Source organism: Micropterus dolomieu, linkage group LG10 (genome assembly GCF_021292245.1).
Source record: "Micropterus dolomieu isolate WLL.071019.BEF.003 ecotype Adirondacks linkage group LG10, ASM2129224v1, whole genome shotgun sequence".
Classification (NCBI taxonomy): Eukaryota; Metazoa; Chordata; class Actinopteri; order Centrarchiformes; family Centrarchidae; genus Micropterus; species Micropterus dolomieu.
The window spans coordinates 17,853,948-17,874,862 of record NC_060159.1 but is presented as its reverse complement, the minus strand read 5'-3'; the positions used below and the strand labels follow the sequence as shown (position 1 = coordinate 17,874,862).

The 20,915-nt window shown below is 37.9% G+C and overlaps 1 long non-coding RNA gene across 1 annotated transcript; it reads left to right on the top strand.

Annotated features, from left to right (window-relative positions):
• Positions 1–1,415: 1,415 nt before the first annotated feature.
• On the top strand, positions 1,416–3,748 carry LOC123978104. Its single transcript, XR_006826870.1, has 3 exons — positions 1,416–1,667; positions 1,816–2,023; positions 2,907–3,748. It is a non-coding gene; the product is annotated as an uncharacterized LOC123978104 (long non-coding RNA).
• Positions 3,749–20,915: the final 17,167 nt, after the last annotated feature.

Sequence of the window (20,915 nt, the reverse complement as noted above, 5' to 3'; positions counted from 1 at the left end):
GACTCTGTTTTGCTATTGCCCTATTGCTGCCTGTCACATGTTCACCATATCAGAGCTAGTAGTGGTGCTGCTGCCCAGTGGCAGGTAGAGTATCTTTACTCAAGAAAAAGTACAATTACTCTCTACTATATATTTAAATATATCTTTCATCTGCTGTGCAACAGTTTATTTCTAGAGAATACAATTTGCTTAGCTTGCTGATTATCTGTAATTTAGATATCTCTATATCATTTTCCTTTTTAAATCTCCATGGATGTATTGATAAGATCACTTTAAAATATCACACTTGCTGCCTAGCCACTAATTTTGCTTGTCTCTTTAATTATGGACAATTATGGCGTGTTCTTTTCACTACTGTTACTATATCAGAATCAATCCAGTGACCATCAGACTTAGATGTTGCAGTGTGAAGTCTACATTTGCTCTGCAGGGACAAAATACGCTTTTAACAGCCATTAATGGAAAGTGAGTCTGTGACTGTGACAAGCGCCGACACCATGGCTGATCTGCATACAGCCTGGATGACAGCTCATTTCGGTTAACGTAAAGTTAATGAAGCAAAATGCAGATTACAGACTGGTGAAGTTATGAATGATAACTGTAGCGAAATTAAAAGTAGATTACTGGCCCAAAGAAAGTAAAGAGTAAAAGTAGGCTACAGTTTTAAAAAGGAACGTGAAAAGGTGCCTATTCCTTTTTATTTTATTTATTTAGCAAATTTGCGTTATACTACTTGTAAGTCACTAGCCACCCCTGCTGCTGGCGTCCCCAGTAGGCCTACTGTCTTCAAGTAGGCTATATGTAGGCTAACACCAGCACAAAAGAAAAGTCTGTAGCCTAATATTGAGGCGCTTTGCACCTGCCTCGAGTTTTTTTTACTCTCTTAACTTTTCTGCACCACCTTTGCCCTCTGTCGCATGTTTCAACCTTTTATTTAGCCTATGTCTGATGCGGAATGTGTGATTGATTTAGTCACTCAGTAAACCGCCTCGGCTATGAGCCGACTCCGAAATTGCCGGAGAAAAGTGTGGGGCGGGCAAAACATGTCCCGCCTACATTTACAAAGACATAGGCTACATTTTGTGACTGTAAAGCTGCATTTTTAAAAGTTGTGCTGGCTTGTGATGGTACAGTTCCTGTTGAATGCTCTTGATTGGTCAGCGCTATAGATCTTTCCTCTCAACCGATCTACACATTCCTAGTCTTTTTACTAGCTAAGACATTTATTAAATTTCAATGGCGCAACCCGTTTCTGGAAACCACTAGTCTGAAACTAGCTAGTCAATAAGATCTTAGGAAGGACTTCAAACTTAATGATTTATGAATAGCTGGTGCAACCCAATCCTGAACACTAGATGTCGCTGTTGCCACACTCAAAGCTGTAGCCTGTACAGCAGGATGTGTTAACTTTTCAATTTGCACTTTTCTTTAAATCTTTCATTCGATTTATATCATTTTCTTCACAGTGCAAATCGAAGTGAAATAACATATTCTGGGTTTTCTCAGCTGAAATAGGCCAGCTATTTGCATCTCAATAACCATAAACCAAATTAAAGCCTGAACCAAGCGGCTTACGAATAATTATCACCATGGCAGCTTCTTGGGACACTATGTTGGTAAAACTTCTTCTGAAAGAGTTATGCCGCAAAAAAATGCATTCAAATATGGTAGGAAATGTTTTAATGGCTTACTTCTCTAGCCTATTCGCTTTGCCTTAAGTGTGCCATTTTGTGCGTAATTGGACCTCCTGCGGTCAAACCGCCTTCCATTATTGCATTACTGTTATTGTTTCAACTCATTTCCACCATGCTATAGGCTTGCTACATACGTCACAGACCAGAAGCTATAAAAAGCTCCGTTTGATGCAGCGTCCACATTAGAGAGAAGCAGCGACTGTGGGCAGCCTCCTCCGTCTGGCCAAATTACAGCAAAAATAAAAATAGCCTAATTATTTAAAAGAATGTCCAAAATGACGATCGCTCAGTTTGGAGTCCTTGTGTTGGCCATATGTTCATCAGCACAGGTAAGATGACATATTTTCTGTTAAACCAATGTTTTTAGCTGTAAAATGTATTCATTAGGTGGTTAGAACTGATTGGGTCCATGCTGTGGGAATCAACTTTATTTACAACGGATGGAAATTAACTGCGTGGAGATGGGTTTTTTTTCGACTTTAATGATGTTTCTTGACAGAGTTTAGACGCCAACTATCAGTTGGTTAGATGATCTAGATTACAAGAGTCTAGACGTGAAGCTCCCTTGGGGAATTAACATGATTCTGAATTCTAGTGAAACGATTTAGAAATTGATGTGTGTCTTAAATTAAACTTAACTCCCAGTCACAATGTTTTTTCTCACACTTTTACCTTTACCTCTTGATTAGCCTACACACCAGCGAATTAATGATTCAGTTGCAGTGTATTGTCTACCTGTGCAAAGGTGGGGGGAGAATCTCAAGTTTCTCTTCAGTGCAATGTGCCAAAGGAAACCTGACACACAGGGGGCACAGAAACCTAGTCCTTTTTTAATCTTTTTTTTGGCTGACCAACCAGCCCTCCTTTATTGTTAGAAAGTATTTAACAGTGGCTGAATCAGTAGTCAGAAGTTACAATGTGGTAATAATTTAAAGTTTGGTAAACGTTGAAATTTTAATTGATGTTCAGTGTTTTGGAATACTTGTTCCTGATCTCAGTATGCGTCCTTAAATTTAAGTTCAGCTAATGCATTCTTTTAAAATGTCATCAGTGAAACCACAGTATATTTACATTATCTTGTATTTCTCATCATTGTATTTCCTCTTACGATGTCTAATTTCCCCCTTTTGCAAAAAAGAAGCAGAAGCTTTCTTACAGAATAGTTTTGACATGTTTTTAATCTTCCTCATCCCTCCTCTTGTGGTCTCCCAGAACAGTACAAGCCCCACAGGGGGGACAAACTCCACCTCCAACCCCAACGCCACCACCATGGCACCAGACACCTACAGCAGTTCGGCCAACTCCACCACCCCTACCGGAGCAGGTGTCTCGCTGCGCGCAGGTACCTTCTCCTTCCTGATTCCCGTCGTCATGGCAGCCTCTCTCCTGCAGCGCTACTGTTGAAGCCCGGACCAGCCTTTTCCTCTCTGCCTCAACACTCCTCCTCACCTCCCATCCAATCATCCCACCAGTCCAGCCTCACTCCTCTCTCCTTCACTGCACGGAGACCACAAGACTAATAGATGGACTTCACAACCTTCTTGTACTCCAGAAGTAATGATTAAAAAATATGTAATTCAAGATAATTCTTTCAATAAAGGGGGTTTAGCATTCTGCTGGATCAACAAGTCCCCTTCGCTCGCCCCTTGCATGGAATCAAAAGGAATGGCAATGCACCCAGCTTCCCTTTTGGCCTGCGTTTCCATTGTCACGCCATCACATTTTGGAGATGCTCAGGGCTGCGGTTGTCATGTCACATGTCTTGATTGAAATGCGGACCACTTGAGTGTACAGAGGATCTTTTTGTGGCTTAAAATCCACCTGGCAATTAATATCAGAATGGGTTTTGTCTGTTAAGTGAAGTTTGGCACATACAGTATAGGAGATTCAAATAAAACATTACATTTTTAGTTTTTTTTCTCCATAATTTGGCTCTTCTGTCTTTTTATTAGAAATGTCAAATAGATGTATGCAGCAAATCAGTTGCTGCAGGACTTGTGTCAGTTTTGCCTTGTGATTTTTAAAGAGTCCTGGTCTTTTACAATGAGGGTTTGATTGACACGCTTCCCCCCTTCATCCATGGGTTAGACCCAGGAAATTACTGTATGTATAACCACATGGGAACGGTTGATGTTAGATTTATATTCCCCCTTATAGTTTATATTTTGTATAAATGGATATGTACTGTTTATTAGGTTGGGTATAAGATAATGGAAGAAATTACAATGTACAATAAATTATGAAAAACGACAACTGTTTCTTTGATTTTCGCTTTGTCTAACTTTTGCTAAAAATGTTTATCTTTCCTGTGAAACCAGTAGTTAAACCAAAATTTTACTAATAATTTTTAATCTTCGATGATCTTGTTCTTCCGTCTAATTTGCGTAAATCTCAATCCTTAAAATCATTCTTTAATAGTTGACTTAAAGGGTGTGGTGATGTTGTATTCATCGTTACTGAGCTGCCAGGCAGTCTAGACAGGCAACTGCAGAGCTCCAGGCCAGAGATGGACTCAGCATTCCCTGATGCCCCCACTGATCTCCTCTGGATTGGTGCCAGAGCAGCACCAACTTGATATGAAACAGTACCAGCTTCAATGGTATTTTAGTCATGTGCAAAGTCTAAAGAAGCCTGCATACAACCTTTAGATTGTTACGATTCATTTTGAGTCAACATGGAGGAGAGAAGCCATGTACAAGCTGGTAGCAGGTGGAAACCTGTTACGACAGGATTTTCAATGCCATTATTTACTTTCAGACCTGTCCAGGGTGTACCCCGCCTTGTCAGCTGGGATTGGCTCCATCCCCCTGTGACCCTGTGCGCAGGATGAGCGGTTGATGATGGATGGATGGATGGATTATTTACTTTCAATAAGAAGAATAACTATGAGTTCACAGAGCCCCTAAGGGAACGCAATGTCACATTTGATTAGGTTTTCAGACAGTTTGGCTTTTGGCTGTTACTCGACACTGTCTAGTCATGTCCCAGTGCTTAATTCTCCAACAGCTGCAGAGCATGAAAAATATCTGTAAAGACACTAATATAAATAACATTGTATATGCATTTTAAATAAATCTGAAAATGAAAAAGTTTGGTTTAGTAATTTGCAGTATGGAAGTACAGTAAAACATAATTACTAGCTAATCTAGTTTTACATGTAGAATAATACAGAGGTATGAGTTTATCTGCATTCTTCTATGGTTATTTTAAACATTTCTTTGCGTTTAGTTTTTTCACCTTCAAAGTAAAAGTGTCAAAAGCCAATCAACAGAAGCAAAACTACCAAAAACGCTCCTCTATGTGTGTTTTGGGTGATCACCGTGATGGCAGAGTGACTAGCGTGCAGCTCGGAAATGCCTCAGCACCAGTAAAGCCGGCCTCATGACTCATTAGCCCAGCCTATTGTCTTTCAATCCTCTCTGCACTATTAACCTCTCCCTGCACAACGCCATCGCCCCATCACCTCCACGCCATCTCCCCTCCCTTTCAACATAACTTTTCCGGATCCATCCATTTACTGTCCTCCACCAGTCTGGTCTGAAGGGACTATAGATGTGGGGTTTCTTTTCCTGAACACTACTAAAAACATTATCTCAGAGTGGTGTTCCAATGGGAATATTTCACTTTCATGAGATAACAGCTCATTGAATAGTTTAATTCAACCTGTAATACACACTAAGGATCAGGGCGTTCTGAGTTGCTGAGTTTACAGACATACAGGACAAAGAGGAGAAACACAAACAAAACTTACGTAACTGAAAACATTCTACAATCGCCAATTCAAAATCTTTCCACATAAAAAGATAACTTTTTCATTCAGAAAATAAAAAATAAAATAAACAAAAGTTTTCTTTGTAGAATTACTTCATCAAAAACCCTTTCTTTAAAATATTATTTCATAAATACGAAAGGTCAAGGTGCAACAGGCATTTCTGGTAATGCAGTGTCAAGTAGACAGTGTAAGTGGCTGCATTTACATACAGTCGAAAACAGAAGGAAAGGCTTCTTTTTTCAACTTTATGTGTACTTATAATACTGGAATTGCTCCTACACAAAACACTTTCTTAAATTAATTACATTTAAATTAACTCTGTGAACGGATAAACACAGTATGTCCAGAATTTCTCTTGCTATGAGTTGACATTTAGAATAGAAATCCTTTCAATACTTTCAGTCTGTGGGAGCATATGTATCTTGAAAACCTGTACAATAATCAACTTTGATTGTCCCGTAACAAATAGTATAATATTTTTTATCTTTAAGGTTTAATGTCCGCTATATAACATGTTTTGAATGTATCAGAGAATTGTCAATTGAACTCTGCTGCAGTTTTTGAAACCATTGCGTGTTGTCTTGTTTTTGAATTTCATTGTATCGTACATGTGTCCCTGTAAATGAGGGCAGGCCAAAATCCAACACCTTATAATATGTAATACAATCCATAACACCAAGCCGTGACCCAGTTAAAAAAATGGAACACAAAGACAATATTTGTACAGGGTTGTTTTGCTTTATATTGTGTATAGTTGGGGCTACACAATATTCTTGGTTTAATGATGTTGGCCACAGATTGCTGGAACATCAGTCGAAGAGTCGCTGTGTTTTTCCTGCGTTGTTTTTTTCTGTTGATGGAGGTCTATAGGGCTTGTCTTTGTCTGTTCATCCATTGTGTCTAGTCACTTCTGATTATTCAGAATAAGCCAGAGTTGCTGCTTCCAGTAACATCAGAAGCATCACTTCCTGCATGGCAGCTTTTGTTCCTGGAAAGATCTAGATTTCATTAGACACATGCTGTTAACAATGACGCAATCATGTCATCTTAAGTAAATAAGTAGTGGGTTAAGTAATGGGTTATTATGTTACATTGGCTGGCAAATTAAAAAAAGTCTTTCAAACAATAATTTGAATATTATTATGCATTTGTTTAATGCCACATTCTATGATCAACAATTGACATTAAAACGAACTTTTAGTAATAGAAAAAAAGAAAGAAAAGAAAGGGAAAGAGGATTAGGAACCAGTTATTCTATTTCGCTGTGAGTTTTACTTCTTTTATATTGTGACTGACTGTTTACCTCAACATCCATACTATCTCCATAACTCTGAATGACATACGGTCACCTCTCTTCTGGTGTGAGGTGTGACACCCAGAAGACCATTAATCATTGATTGGCTTCATGAATTATTCAGACTGCCGCCAGTGTTGCAGGGACAACGTCACACACACAAACACATGCATATAATGCTGAAACCACATGGACACCCTTCTCTTGAGGGCCTTTCATACATACAAGTGGTGCGACCACATGGCCTTTATTACATGTAGTATGTTGTGAAATGGAAGCATGGTGTATGTGTATGAAATCTACATATTTTTGTGTTTGTGTAGTAATAACGTAACTGATATTAGATACAGTAGTCAAGTTTCTGTCATTAAAGGCTGACTTGTGCCAAGTTTCAGGGCTGTAGCAAGACACGAGTCAGTCACTACAGGGCTGCTTCAGAACAATAAAGTAGCCTTTTAGATATTTAATCTGTACACATAACAGATATATAACTTAGATGGTCTAAAACTAATTTTTTTCCACTTCCACTTTCCACTGAATTAACTTTTTGTAACTAGACTTCAGCTGTATGGGAGAATATTGCTTCCCCTCTATCTAGTTTGTTTTGGACTCATGAATAATCCAGGTCACACCTGACCAGACACATGTGAGGCTCAGTGTCACTACTGTCCTACCCTATGCTTGTTGCCTAGTGCCCAACCCCCCCTCCACACAGGCTGATTCATAGACAGGAGACGACTGAAGTGAAAATGGTTAAGGTCTCTTAATCCTCAAAAGTTCAAATCAGCTACAGAAAACTAACTGCAGCTGTTGCGCACACTGTACGCTCTGTACAGCTCTTGGTTTTCCAGAGAACAACAACTAGTCTTTAATTCGCTTGGTAGAGAGAACAGGTAGCAGGTTCAATGGGTTGCTTCAAAACAACCTATTCTTGAGAACATATGTGTCCTGCTGTGTCCTGTATAATACACAGGAGCTATGGTGTCTGTACAGGAGACATACTGTACTCGAGACTATTGTGGTACCACCTTTTCATCTGTCACCCTTTACAGAGTCTTTCTGAGTTGTAACTAATTGTTTTATTATAGTTAATTACAAATTTACTAATATTTATAAATAATTTATAAGCCATTCATAAGAAAACATTTTGAATTGCCAGGTTGTGAAGAATTCCTCTAGAATGTGTTTATCCTTTCCAATGATACTGTTATAAATGTAAGTAATCCATTAATAAGTACGTGTGGGCAATTCCTAATAAGCCACCAAGCCTGCAGATATTGTTAATAAGTGGATTTTGGTGTTTACAGAAGGTAAAAGGTCCATTAGTGTCCTGGCGGAGGATAATCACCTGCCAGAGGAATTTTTTACAACCTGGCAATGCAAAAGTTCTTCTTATTAATGGCTTATAACCATAACCATACTTAAATCATTTATTAACAATTCATAAAAGCAACTCATTACCCTTTTAGGAACAGGTAGAAATATTGAACTGAAGCCAGCCAAACAAATATCTTAATATCTAACCAGAAGATGTTGTTGGGCTAATTAGCTGAAAAAATGTTCATGTGTATGCAGCAGTTTCAGGAGTGTGCTTGTGATAAGCTGTTTCTATAAAATGACTCCCTGCTGCTCTCTGAGTTTGCACAAATCTTTCACAAGTTGTCATTTAAAATGAAATCTTTTCATAACCCTTCAGGTCAAGTATGAATATTGGACAAGTTAAAACCTTAATGACAATGGTCTTATTAAGAGTATAATTTGGGAATACGGTAAATTGAATTATGTTAAAGTTCAAAATCTTAACAAAACAAGAATAGCTCAAGAAGGTGAGGTGTCCTAAAAGGTTCAACAGATGTGTTTTCAAGAAACCAAAAGCCATTTAAATCACAGTATGTTCTGCTGCTGTAGAACCAGATTTGTTAGCAACCAACAAGCCAGTCACAAGAAAAATAAAGGACCTTCTGAATTTATTACTTGAGGGCCAAGACCATTTACACAAATTAACATTTTTGCAAACCTTCTCCCTCTGATTTGCAAGGTTTCCATTTCATCAGTATCATCATGAAAGTTAATCTTTCAATGTCACATAAACTATTAATTAAAAAGAAGTTGGTGAATTTAATAGTATTGTCCTCATCAGAAAGTATGTACTTTTATGTAAAGCACTCTCCAAAAGTAAATGCAAACCAGATATTTTGATAATGGAAAACAAAAAGCTGCATATTTAAAATGTTAAATTATTTAACACAGTTAACAATAGCGTTCTGTGAATGATCAAAATAATTTTACCTAAATATTTATTGTTATACATACACATCACTATACATATACAGTACATCCTTACATTTGATCTAAAAAGCAAAATCTAAATACTCTGTGGTTGTCAGGACTGTAACTTATCACTCTTTTATCCTGTTCATGAAAATCATCTCTTCTTATCAGCATCTGACATGACCGGAGCAAGCTGTTGCCGCTATTATCTGTAGGGACATTTTCTTTGTCTAGTCTTTACAGTTTTCAGACAGCACAAGCAATTTGCAGCTTGTGAGTCCATAGAAATTGCATGATTTTAATTTTCTTGTCCTCACAAATAAAATGTTTAAACAAGTTTCCTAGTGTGATTCCTGTTCAAATTACTGGGTTAGGCTGACTGGCTGTAACTGGCCATTAATTAAACAATTTGTATTTTGTGATATTTTCTCACTGTGTGGTGCACATACATAACTTTAAAGTAGAATTTTACTCTATTTTGAGAAATGCTAATAACACATAGCCAGATAGTTAAACTGATATCGATAAATCAATGACTTGCAAAAAAAACAGAATAAGCATCAATCCTCCTAAGATATACAACAAACCACAATAATAAAAACGTAATTGAGCAAAATAAATCCAAAACATCACAACTACTTGTCACAACATTTAGCTATATGGACCAACATTAGCTGATGGCCCAGACAAGCATTTAATAGCTCAAGAGAGAGTGATAGAAGTTATCTCATCAATGCAAAATTCGCAACTTGTGCTGAGGCATAAATGAGTCCCTGGATTTTTACAATTTTAATAACACTTTTGCAGCACCAAGAGAGAATTTTTTTAAAACTTTATTTACTTCAGGTATATAGAGCACAAAATCTAAAAGCAGTGTTTTCCGCATCACTGCCAGCCTGACAAATCTGGTGCACCAGCCAGTCTTGCAACAGGTCTGGTAAACTTTAATTTCATTCAGAATGAAACGTAAACTAAAATTTCCTTTGTGGAATTACTTCATTAAAAAATGTTTTTTAAAAAAGTATTATTTCTTCTATAGAAAGGGTCAACAAACTCACTCAAACATTAAATATAAATGCAATAGGCATTTCCCATGTGTCAAATACATCACATGACATCTGGGGGCCTCCCTCCAAAGCCACTCCCCAAAACACATTTTCATGTGCAGGACAGAGTTCCCACAGGTATGAAGGTAGGTGGGCTGTTAGGACAACGCAATCATTTCATTCGTCCTGAACAAAATGCTTATTATAGTCCTGCGACAAACTCAGATTCTGGATGTTTTTCATTTTTGTGTTAGAGCATTTGATTTATTTATTGTTGATGGGATGTAAAGAGAATTTCAACAAATATAACAATAAATGCTTCTGAAACAAATTGCCTACCACAGCTGAGAGTTAAAGACAGAAGGGAAAGCTTCTTTGTTTAACTCTCTGTGTACAAAACGTACTAGAATTGCATTTAAATTAAACTGTGAATGGGTAAATACATGGTGCTTATTCAGAGATGCTCTTGCTACAAGCAGACATTCAGAGTGGAAATCTTTGAGTCTTTTCAATCTGTGGGAGCATATGCATCATGAACAGACGTATATTAATCATCTTCAATTGTCTAGTAACAAATAATATACTGTTTTTGATCTTTAGGGTATAGTGTTCACTATATCACCAATTATGAATGCATCAGAGAATTGTCAATTGAGCTCAATAGTCTCTGGTTCCCTGTAAATGAGGGCAGGACACCTTACAATATGTAATACAATCCATAACACTAAGCCCTGACCATAAGAGTCTACAAAAAAACTGGAACACAAAGGTAGTATTTGTACAGGGTTGTATTGCGTAGTGCACTGAATTACACTGTACACGTGTTCATGAAATTCTGTCTATCTCTTGTATAGTTGTGGCTCCACAATATTATTGGTTTATTAGTGTTGGCCGCAGATTGCTGAAACATCAGTCAACGTGTCTGTGTATTTTTCCTGTTGATGAAAGGCTGACAATATGTAATACAATACAATACAAAACAGCTGAAAAACCTCAGTGACTCAGTCTAAAAATACTGCACCACAAAGGTAGTATTTGTACAGAGTTGTATTGCATTGGATGGACTGGCAACCTGTCCAGGGTGTACCCCGCCTTTCGCCCGATGTAAGATGGGATTGGCTCCAGCCCCCCGTGACCCTGTACGCAGGATAAGCGGTTGACGATGGATGGATGGATGTACTGTGTTGTATTGTTGCAATGTAATGGATTACATTGTACACGTGTTCATCAAATTCTGACCATCTTTTGTATAGTTGAGGCTGAACCCCTCCCCCAATAAATAAACATTAAATTCAATTTAAAGCTTTATTGATAGCTAATATAGTTCTATACCCTAAAGATAAAACCACAGGTTTATAACAGAGGTCAGAAACATTATGTCACTTGATAACTGTGTCATGTTATCTATGATGCTTTTCAATGCTTGTTGTTTGTTTTAATACCACTGCCCTCCAAAACTTTGCTAGGTTAACATTTTCGCTGGTGAGTAAATTGGTATTGTAGTAGTGCAGTATTGATTCACAACATGTCACTCAATGACTCCTCCCTCCAGGGACGGGCACAGACATTTTGGGGGGCAGGGACTCAAGTGAAAAAAGGGCACTTCTCACAAATGTTTATTTTTTACAACAAAATGTTAAATATATTAACACAACTTTGAATTCCTAACCAATTTATTTTAGTTCCACTTTTGAGGGAGGGTAGTCTGTATCATGTAAAGATCTTTTTTCATGTGGTGATCAATTTTGAGATTTTGGTCTATTTTGCTTCCATGTCTTCTTTTACTTTAATGGCATGAAAACTTCCAAAATATACATTTAGATGGTGTTTGTTTTAAGCCCACCAACCTGTTTTCCCTTCGTGTCTCTACTTGGCTGAGTCATATCCATAAAGATGGAGCACAAGCATCTTACATTTTCTTCTACCGCTGCTCTTTTCCTCTCTTTAACTGATTTTCAGAGCCAAAATGATATCTTTTATAAGTCTCTACTTTCTCCACAAAATTCTTGGCTTATTAGTATTGACCACAGATTGCTGAAACATTCACCTAAAGCACTTTCCATTAGTCAGAGAGTTGGTGTATTTTTCCTTTTCCTGTTCATCCATTGTGTCTATTCTGATTATTCTGCATAAGCCAGAGATACTGCTTCCGGTTATCATCAGAGGCATCACTCCCAGTGTGCCAGCAGACACAGACTATCAGCAATGACGCAATCGTGTAATGTTTCATGATGTAAGTAATCAGTGAAATCACTATTATGTTACTTCAACTGGTAAAAAGAAAAGTCATATAATGGAACAAGTCTTCCAAACAATAAGTGGAACATTATAATATATTTACATGTTTTAATGCCACATTCTGTGATCAATAATTGAAGTTAAACCAACTTTTAATAAAAGTAAAAAGAAAGAAAAGTAAAGGGAAGACGATTATGTGCTGACTTTGAGCTTCACTTCATTCTTATTCTCATATTTCCCTGTAAGTTTTACTTCCTTTCTATTCTACCATATCGTGACTGACAGTTTACCTCAACATCCATTCCATCTTCATAACCCTGAATGACATACAGTCACCTCTCTTCTGGTGTGATGTGTGTATCCCTCTACTCTACTACCAACCCACATGGATACCCTTCTCTTGAGGGCCTTTGTAACATGCAAGTGGTGCGACCACATGGCCTTATTACATACATTATGCTGTGAAATGAGAGAGAGCTGTTTGTGTGTTTGTGAGGTAATGATGTAACTGATATTTGATACAGTAGTCACGCTTCTGTCATTAAGGGCTTACTTGTGTCAAGTTTTAGGACTGTGGTAAGACATGAGTGCTTAGGAACAATAAAGTAGCCTTTTAGATAATGGATCTGTAGGTGTCATGTATAACTTATGTGCACTAAACCCCATTTTTTTCACTTTCTAATTAACTTTTCAACTAGACTTTAGCTTTTACAGCTTCTACTCTATTCAGAAATTTGTCTTGGGCTCAAGAGTAATCCAATTTTTACTTCAAATAACTCAAAAGTAATTCTTATTAATGGTTTGTAACAAATGTACAGTACATGTTTATATGATTTATTAACAATGAATAAAACCACACCTATAAACCCATTTAAAAAATGTACCTACATAACACTAAAGCCAACCAAACAAATATCATCTAACCTTTTTTGGAGTTGTTGCGCTAATAAGCTGAAAAAATGCTTTCATTTATGAAGCAATTTCAGGAGCATATGGGTAAAATGCCTCCCTGTTGCTCTGTGAGTTTGTACAAATCTTCCACAAGTGGTCACAGACTATGAAATCTTTTCATAACCCATCAGTTCAAGAATGAAATGACGCTGGTCTAATGCAGAGTATCTGAATGATGTGGGAATACGGTAAATTAAATTATGCTAAAGAATTTAAAAATCTTAACACAACAACAACTAAAGGAGGTGAAGTGTCATAAAAGCTCCAACAGGTGTGTTTTCAGGAAACCCAAAGTCATTCAAATCACAGTATGTTCTCCTTCTGAAGAACCAAATGACTTCTGAGTTCAGACGTTTACTTTAGGGGCAAGACCATTTACACAAATTTCCATTTTTTCAAACCCTCTCAGTACGATTTGCAAGGTTTCCATTTCATCAGTATTATTAAAAACAAAGCTGGTGGGGACATCTAGTCTTTACAAACAGTTTACAGCCAGCAAAAGCTATTTGCAGCGTGTGGGACCATAAAAATGACATGATTTTAATTTCCTTTTTTTAAATGTCCGTACAAATAAAATGTTCAAACAAGTACAAAATCGTTTATTGGGTTATTCCTGTTTATATTACTAAATTAAGCTGCCTAGGCTGTTACTAAATCATATTTTTTGATTTTTTAACACTGTATGTCTGAATAGTAGAATTTTGCTTAGTTTTGAGAAATGCTTAACACACATAGCTAGACATTTAAACTGAAATTGATCACTCAATCACTTGCTAAAAAACACAATAAGTTCCCTCCCTAAGTACCCTCCTTAATAAGTAACAATACACCCCACTAATAAAGACATCATTCAGCAAAAAATCCAACACAACACAACTAATTTTCACAGTATTCAGCTATATGGACCAACATTAGTTGATAGACCAGACAAGCATTTAATAGCTCAAGAGAGAGTGATAGAAGTTATCTCATCACTGCAAAATACACAGGTCGTGCTGAGGCATAAATGAGTACCTGTATTTTTACGATTTCAATAACACTATTGCAGCACCATGACCAGGGATGACAGAAACTTCACCTCCTCTGTCGAAGATTTCTGCTGTTCCTCACTCCTGAGAGTAAGCTAATTTCATCAAGCTCTTCTATTTTATTTCTGTTGATTGCGCTGCCAAACACGACTCAAATACATAGGAGCAAAACTAGTCAAGTATAAAACAAGGTCATCCCCTTTCAAAAATGGAGGATTTTATTTTTCAGTGAATAACTATGTTCTTGCCTTCTGTTGAAATGGTTTGAATACAGCCTCTAACAATGTAAAATATCCATCCATCCATCGTCAACCGCTTATCCTGTGTACAGGGCCGCGGGGGGCTGGAGCCAATCCCAGCTGATATCGGGTGAAAGTTGGGGTACACCCTGGACAGGTCGCCAGTCCATCACAGGCAATGTAAAATATGTTGCTACATGTTGCTCTGTTTTCGTGTTGATTGATTGATGGCTGGCTGTTATTTATTTGATTAGTGCTTATAAAGCTGTGTCTGGAAACCACACTGTGTACAAAATGTCAAAAAACTGCAGAAAACATCACAGGGCACATCTCTTTCTGTGATATCTAAAATGAAATCAATTGTAAATGAATCTTTCAAAGGGCTACAGGAACATTTCAGTAACATTATGTCCGTAATGACTTGAAATAGAAGATGGAAAAAGAGAAAAGGGGCAGATAAAAGGCTCTATTATCAGTGGAAAGGTCCTTCCTGCCAGATGGTCAGCTATACATTTTATTCTGCCCTGGCCCTGTTGAGAAGCTTGTTGATTTTTAGACATGAGGCTCCCTTCTGCTGTATCAACAGACAGCTAATGTGAATCAATTAGGATAGATGGAGGCAGACCACTATTAAGCTGTTTGTTTCTCTCATTTTCACTAATCACAAGTAGCTCATCAATTAATTCCACAAATGGATCTTCTGTTCCTGTCTGCAGTTTCAGTGATTTGTATCCAGAGGCTGCAGTTGCCATTGAAACCAAACAATAGAAAGATGTTTGACACCAATCCTGGAAAACCATCCTGTTGGGCAAATGTGCCCTTGACAAGTCAGACCCAGATGACGAGTATTTGTGGACTATTCCCCTTCGCTTCATCAATGTTGGACACAATCAATGGCCTCTGCTGTGTGATCAGACAAAGAGTCTCATCCCTTTGTGAGCCTCACATGACCTGTTTAACATGACAGGAGTGGGAGCCCACTGAGCTAACCTGATTTAATAAGCAAATCAGGTTGTATCCCAGATGTACAGCACCACTGTCCCTGCTGTCAGTGGCCACCAAACTCAGAGTGTCCTCCGAGAGCGGCTCTGATCTAACTAACTGCATATCTAGGACAAACCATCGTCGCCTCTCTGTCTAACCTTTTGGAAGGACACCTGAAGCCACATGAGGGCACCTGTTTGGAAAGAAGGCTACACGAGAAACGTACAATGTACATGAACTAATCCTGTACACAGTGATTGTTGAATACATTGACATGAGAGAGAGAGGAAGAGAGAGAGACAGAAAGAGTCTGAGTGTCTCAATGCCATCTGGTCTACTTGCCTTTCAGAAACATCTGACAAATTGAAAGCTGCACAGACAAAATTCACACATATAAAATTTATTTTCCTGCCAAGAATCTCTGAGGGGATCTCATTAAAAGTAACTGAAAATCAGATGTCTTATTGTTCAATATTTGTCAAATTTAGTAAAAAGCTATTTGAATTTCAGCTGTGTAAGTATTGTAAACCAATCAGTACCAAAAGCTTTTGTAGTTTTAAATTTGACCATTTTGTGCCAGAATTTTCCAAAGCTCAGAGCTCAGCGCTGTTTATTTCTGTCATGTTGGCAAAATGTCAGAAAGAAAATACGTGTGATATCTGAAGTCAACTGTGAGTTGTATCCCTTTTACAGGAAGCAAATGGAATCAACCACATTGTCCAAACTCCCATTTGGTCTTGACTTCTGTTCATTTTAAAGGGGCCATGTGTAGTTTTCAGTGGTCTCTAGTGGTGAGGTTTCAGATAGCAACCACTGACTTTCCAATTGAATGCTCCTGTGCATGCTCAAACTAATGAATGTGCACTCGGCACTGGCCAAAGCAAAGACATAACAAGTGACGCCGTTTCACAAAATGCTGGAAACTCAAGTAAACTCCCACTGCAATACATGATAATGCTACATTGACTGCATTTAGCTGACATGATATGTCACCGTGTACATCTTTCACCAGAGAGGCTCAGCAATGGGTATGAGTAGAGTATGTATAGAGGGTATGCGTTGATGTCACTTCCCCTTCCGGAACACGCTGGAGTGAGTGGCATAACATCTGTTACCATGGCTGCGTTTAGCAAACCGGGAGTAAAACAAGTGATTATTTGCTCAAATTAAAGGCAGTCGGACTCGACAATGATCCTTACTGCTTAACAAAGAATCAGTGGTGCAGCTCGTTCCCATTTAAGATGCGTTGTTTGTGTTTTAGCTGATTCAAGCTAACACTGCTGCTCGTCTTTCTGCCACTCAGTGAGCGTAACTGCGTTCTGTGACATCATGCGCATACCCTCTATACTCTTGCCACAGTTAAACCATAGTAAGTAACGTTACTGTAACTTACAGAATGAGACTTCCACTGTGTTATTGTCCTGCACCGTTATGTTTCATTATTGTAAAAAGATAGATCAGTAAAAAGATAATAAATCTAAACTGAACGTTACAAAGCAAGCAATGCTAGATCCATGCTAATCTAGATGGCTGCCCCTGTCTTGTTTCACTATAGGCTTGTATATATCATTCCTCATTTGCTTAGTGATTTTACATCATTTCTTGCAGGCTAAAATAATACCCGATAGTAATATGGATCAAGTTAGCTGGTGAAGTAGTGTGGCAAGCCATAATGTTACAACTATAGTTTTTTTGCAACGGATAACGTTAGCAACTGGTGGGCGTTAGCTGGCAAGCTAACGTTATCTAAGTTGAGCCAAGTAAAACTCAAAATCACAATATATTTCATATGCTTTGCAGTAATATTAGTTTACCTGTCTAATAGGATGAAAGCCAACTCTAGGTTGGTTTTTTACATTCAAAACGCCTTTCCGATGTTGAGCATGTTTTTGCCTGATTTGATTCTTTTTTGGCCTAATGGGTATTAAGCTTTTTTGCTTTACCCTTATGTGAAGTTTGCTTTGGAGTCTGTGTTGTGCTGGGAGCCGGTGGTTTTTTGGTGTTGTGTTGTTGCTGTTTAGCGTTCAGTGTTCAGAATCGCAGAATAGGCTTATTTTGCTACCTTTGGACAGAGCCAGGTTAGCTGTTTAGCCTGGTTTCCAATGTTTATGCTAAGCTAAGCTAACCGGCTGCTGATTGGAGCCTTATATTTAGTGGACATACATTTTCAGAATGATATCGATCTTCTCATCTAACTCTTGGCAAGAAAGCAGTTAAGTATAGTTCCAAAATAATAAAACTATTACTTTCAATGTTTCAGAAGAGTAATGGTCTGAACCAGTATCAATACTGTCAAACAGGGAAGGATTACAGCATTTGAGCTTGGTGTTTTACATCTAGGTTCTCTTGAACTTCACCGCAGTGTGTTTTGAGCAAATGTTACATGTTTTTTTTTTAATTACATAAATATATTATCTGTTGTACTTTTTAGTCGAAGGTAAATACTGTTACGTGGAAGAAGATTTTGTCCAAGTGATCTATTCGTTTTATACTATAACCACCTTTTTCAGCTTAAAGTGGATATCAGATAGAGCCTTAATTTCTGTTTACAACTGCAAATCACACCCACTGCTGCATTGTGAATAGCAAATGAATTTGAATAGCAAAAGGATGTTGGACAAGGAGAGAAATATTTAAACACTGTTGGAGTGTTTTTGTGGACAGAAGCTGACCCTATTCAGTATGAAAACCTGGTGATGGAGAAAAAAACTACAAAGTAACACATCATAATTCCACAGTGTGCCTCATCATATCATACACCCAACTACTATGTTAGAAATTGTGCCTCTTAAATGGATTGAGGAAACTTTTTGATGGTATCTCATTAGCAGCCTGTCAGCTTGACTCACAGCCCCTCCACACCTCCTCACAGCTCTCTCTTCTTCCTACACTCTACCAGCAGGCATTGACATTTGTATAATGAATGTGGTTCATTTATCAGATGGCAGCCCAGTTATGTGTGAGACACTGTTATATGTCATCCTTTAATAACAACAATAATACATTTTATTTATACTTGCTTTTCATCCCATCCACCCTGGAAATATTTTCAAATACTTTTAAAAGGAATTCCACATTTTTATAACTACACTTGTTAACACTCTTGTGTCTTAATGTGTGTTTACCAGTATGTTTGAAGGTTCTCTCTGTGACGTATGATGTAATGCCTACTTGATTGTTCTGCAAACTAATTTCCCTACGGGGACAAATAAAGAAAGAAAGAGAAAAAAAGAAAGAGAAAGAGAGAAGTGGGCTGCACTTGAGGCAATAATCCAGAGGGAGCATCCCTTGCTATTGTTATAAAGCATGGACCTCTTGTAAAGAAATGGTGTAGTTTGTGAATAAACACAGACTACTTGTGTTTATCTTTGGCAGTCTGGATAATGTCCTTAAATTGGGAGTCAGGGGTTTGCAGATGGCAGGAATGCCAACGAGAGGAACGGCATTTGCTGTATTTATAGGACACACTTTAGTTTGGATCCTTGGTTGGAACAACAGTACAAACACAATAAATCATACAGTTCACAGTGGAGTTATGTATCAGTCATTGTTTATGTTCAAGCAGTTATTATGTGGACATAAATTAAATAATAACATTGAACATTAAATTAAGTACTAAAATGAGTGTGCGAGTATGTGTGTGTGTGTATGTGTGCTTTTCTGCAATGGGTTTGTTTTTAATAATATTAATAATAATAATAATGATAACAACCCGGGGCGGCACAGTGGTGCAGTGGTTAGCACTGTTGCCTCACAGCAAGAAGGTCGTGGGTTCAAACCCTGGTTGCCCAGGCCTTTCTGTGAGTTTGCATGTTCTCCCTGTGTCCGCGTGGGTTCTCTCCAGGTACTCCAGCTTCCTCCCACCATCCAAAGACATACAGGCTAGGTTAATTGGTGTCTCTAAATTGTCCTTAGGTGTGAGTGGTTGTCTGTCTGTCTATGTGTGGCCCTGCGATGGACTGGCAACCTGTCCAGGGTGTACCCCGCCTTGCGCCCGATGTCAGCTGGGATTGGCTCCAGCCCCCCCGCGACCCTATATGCAGGATAAGCGGTTGACGATGGATGGATTTACAGTATTTTTGGTAAAATAAAGTTTGTTTTATTTATTTTACATACTGAAAATGCACAAGAAAAAATTCTAATGAGTTTAGGAATTTTAAGTCATGTTAAATGGCATTTACAGCAATTAGACCAGATCAACACTGTCAAAGAGGACACTGTCACAAGTTAAAGTAAATTCATCTTTGCTGTGAATATCCAGATCATGTTTCAGTTCCTGTCCTGCAATTCAAATTTTGTCCTAGCTATCTATTGGCAACTAAATTTGACACTTGACACTCAAACGTCTGTGTGTGTGTGTGTGTTGGGAAACAGTGTGTAGGCCAAACATGTAAACTGATAGCAATAACTTTGACATAAGCACATTATAGTTCTTCCTAATCCCTAGAACAAACAGAGGCTAAACAGTCCATTATACTGCCTCTTCTGTCCTTGCAGTGTAGAGGAAGCCTGTAGATAAGATGCTATCTGCGAGATGAACAGCAGATCACTTTGTATTTCTTGTGACTGCTGTGTCATGGTGTTTGTGTGTGTGTATGTGTGTGTGTGTGTGTATGTGTGTGTGTGTGTAGACCCCCCAGCAGGAATACAAGTGTAGGATATACAAATTTAGCCAGTTAGCTAAATAACTAGCAACTAACCTCTCCTTTTATTTACAGTAGCTTAACAAAGGTGCACATCTTCATACCTAGTAGGCTAACTATTGGACTGTGAGTTTGGATTATCACTTATCATCGGTTTTTACAGACATCTAGCTGGTTAACTCAGTTTTATCTTGGCAGCGTTTTGATTCTCAAGATGTTACTTAAAGACACAATTTGATGCTGAGCAATAATCTAGTGATTTCTTAAATTATTTCCCAATTTAATGTTCTTTTACTATATTTTTTCATAAAGGATTTATATTGTTACATATATTCCCCTTCCCCTCCACCCGCCCCCATCCCACAAACTGTTTCAGACTCTCCGATCTGGCAAGAGGCTGCGGTCCGTCAGGACCAAAACCTCTCGCCACAAAAACAGCTTCTACCCATCTGCAGCTAGCCTCATCAACAGGGCCCGGGCCCCCCACTGACACTCCCCCCCCTCAAATAATACAATCGTCTCTGCACATGTAAATATCACTTCATGTCATATCATGCACGAACCTGGCACATTGCACATTTTTGTTTTTAATTTGTTGTTAATTGTAAATTGTTGTTGTTCCATTGTTATTTTTATTATTATTTTTATTTTTTTATATTGTCAGTTGTATTATTTTTCTCTATTCTTCTGTTATTCTTATATAACATGCATTTGTTTATTACATATTTATATATTTCTACATCTATTTATGTCAG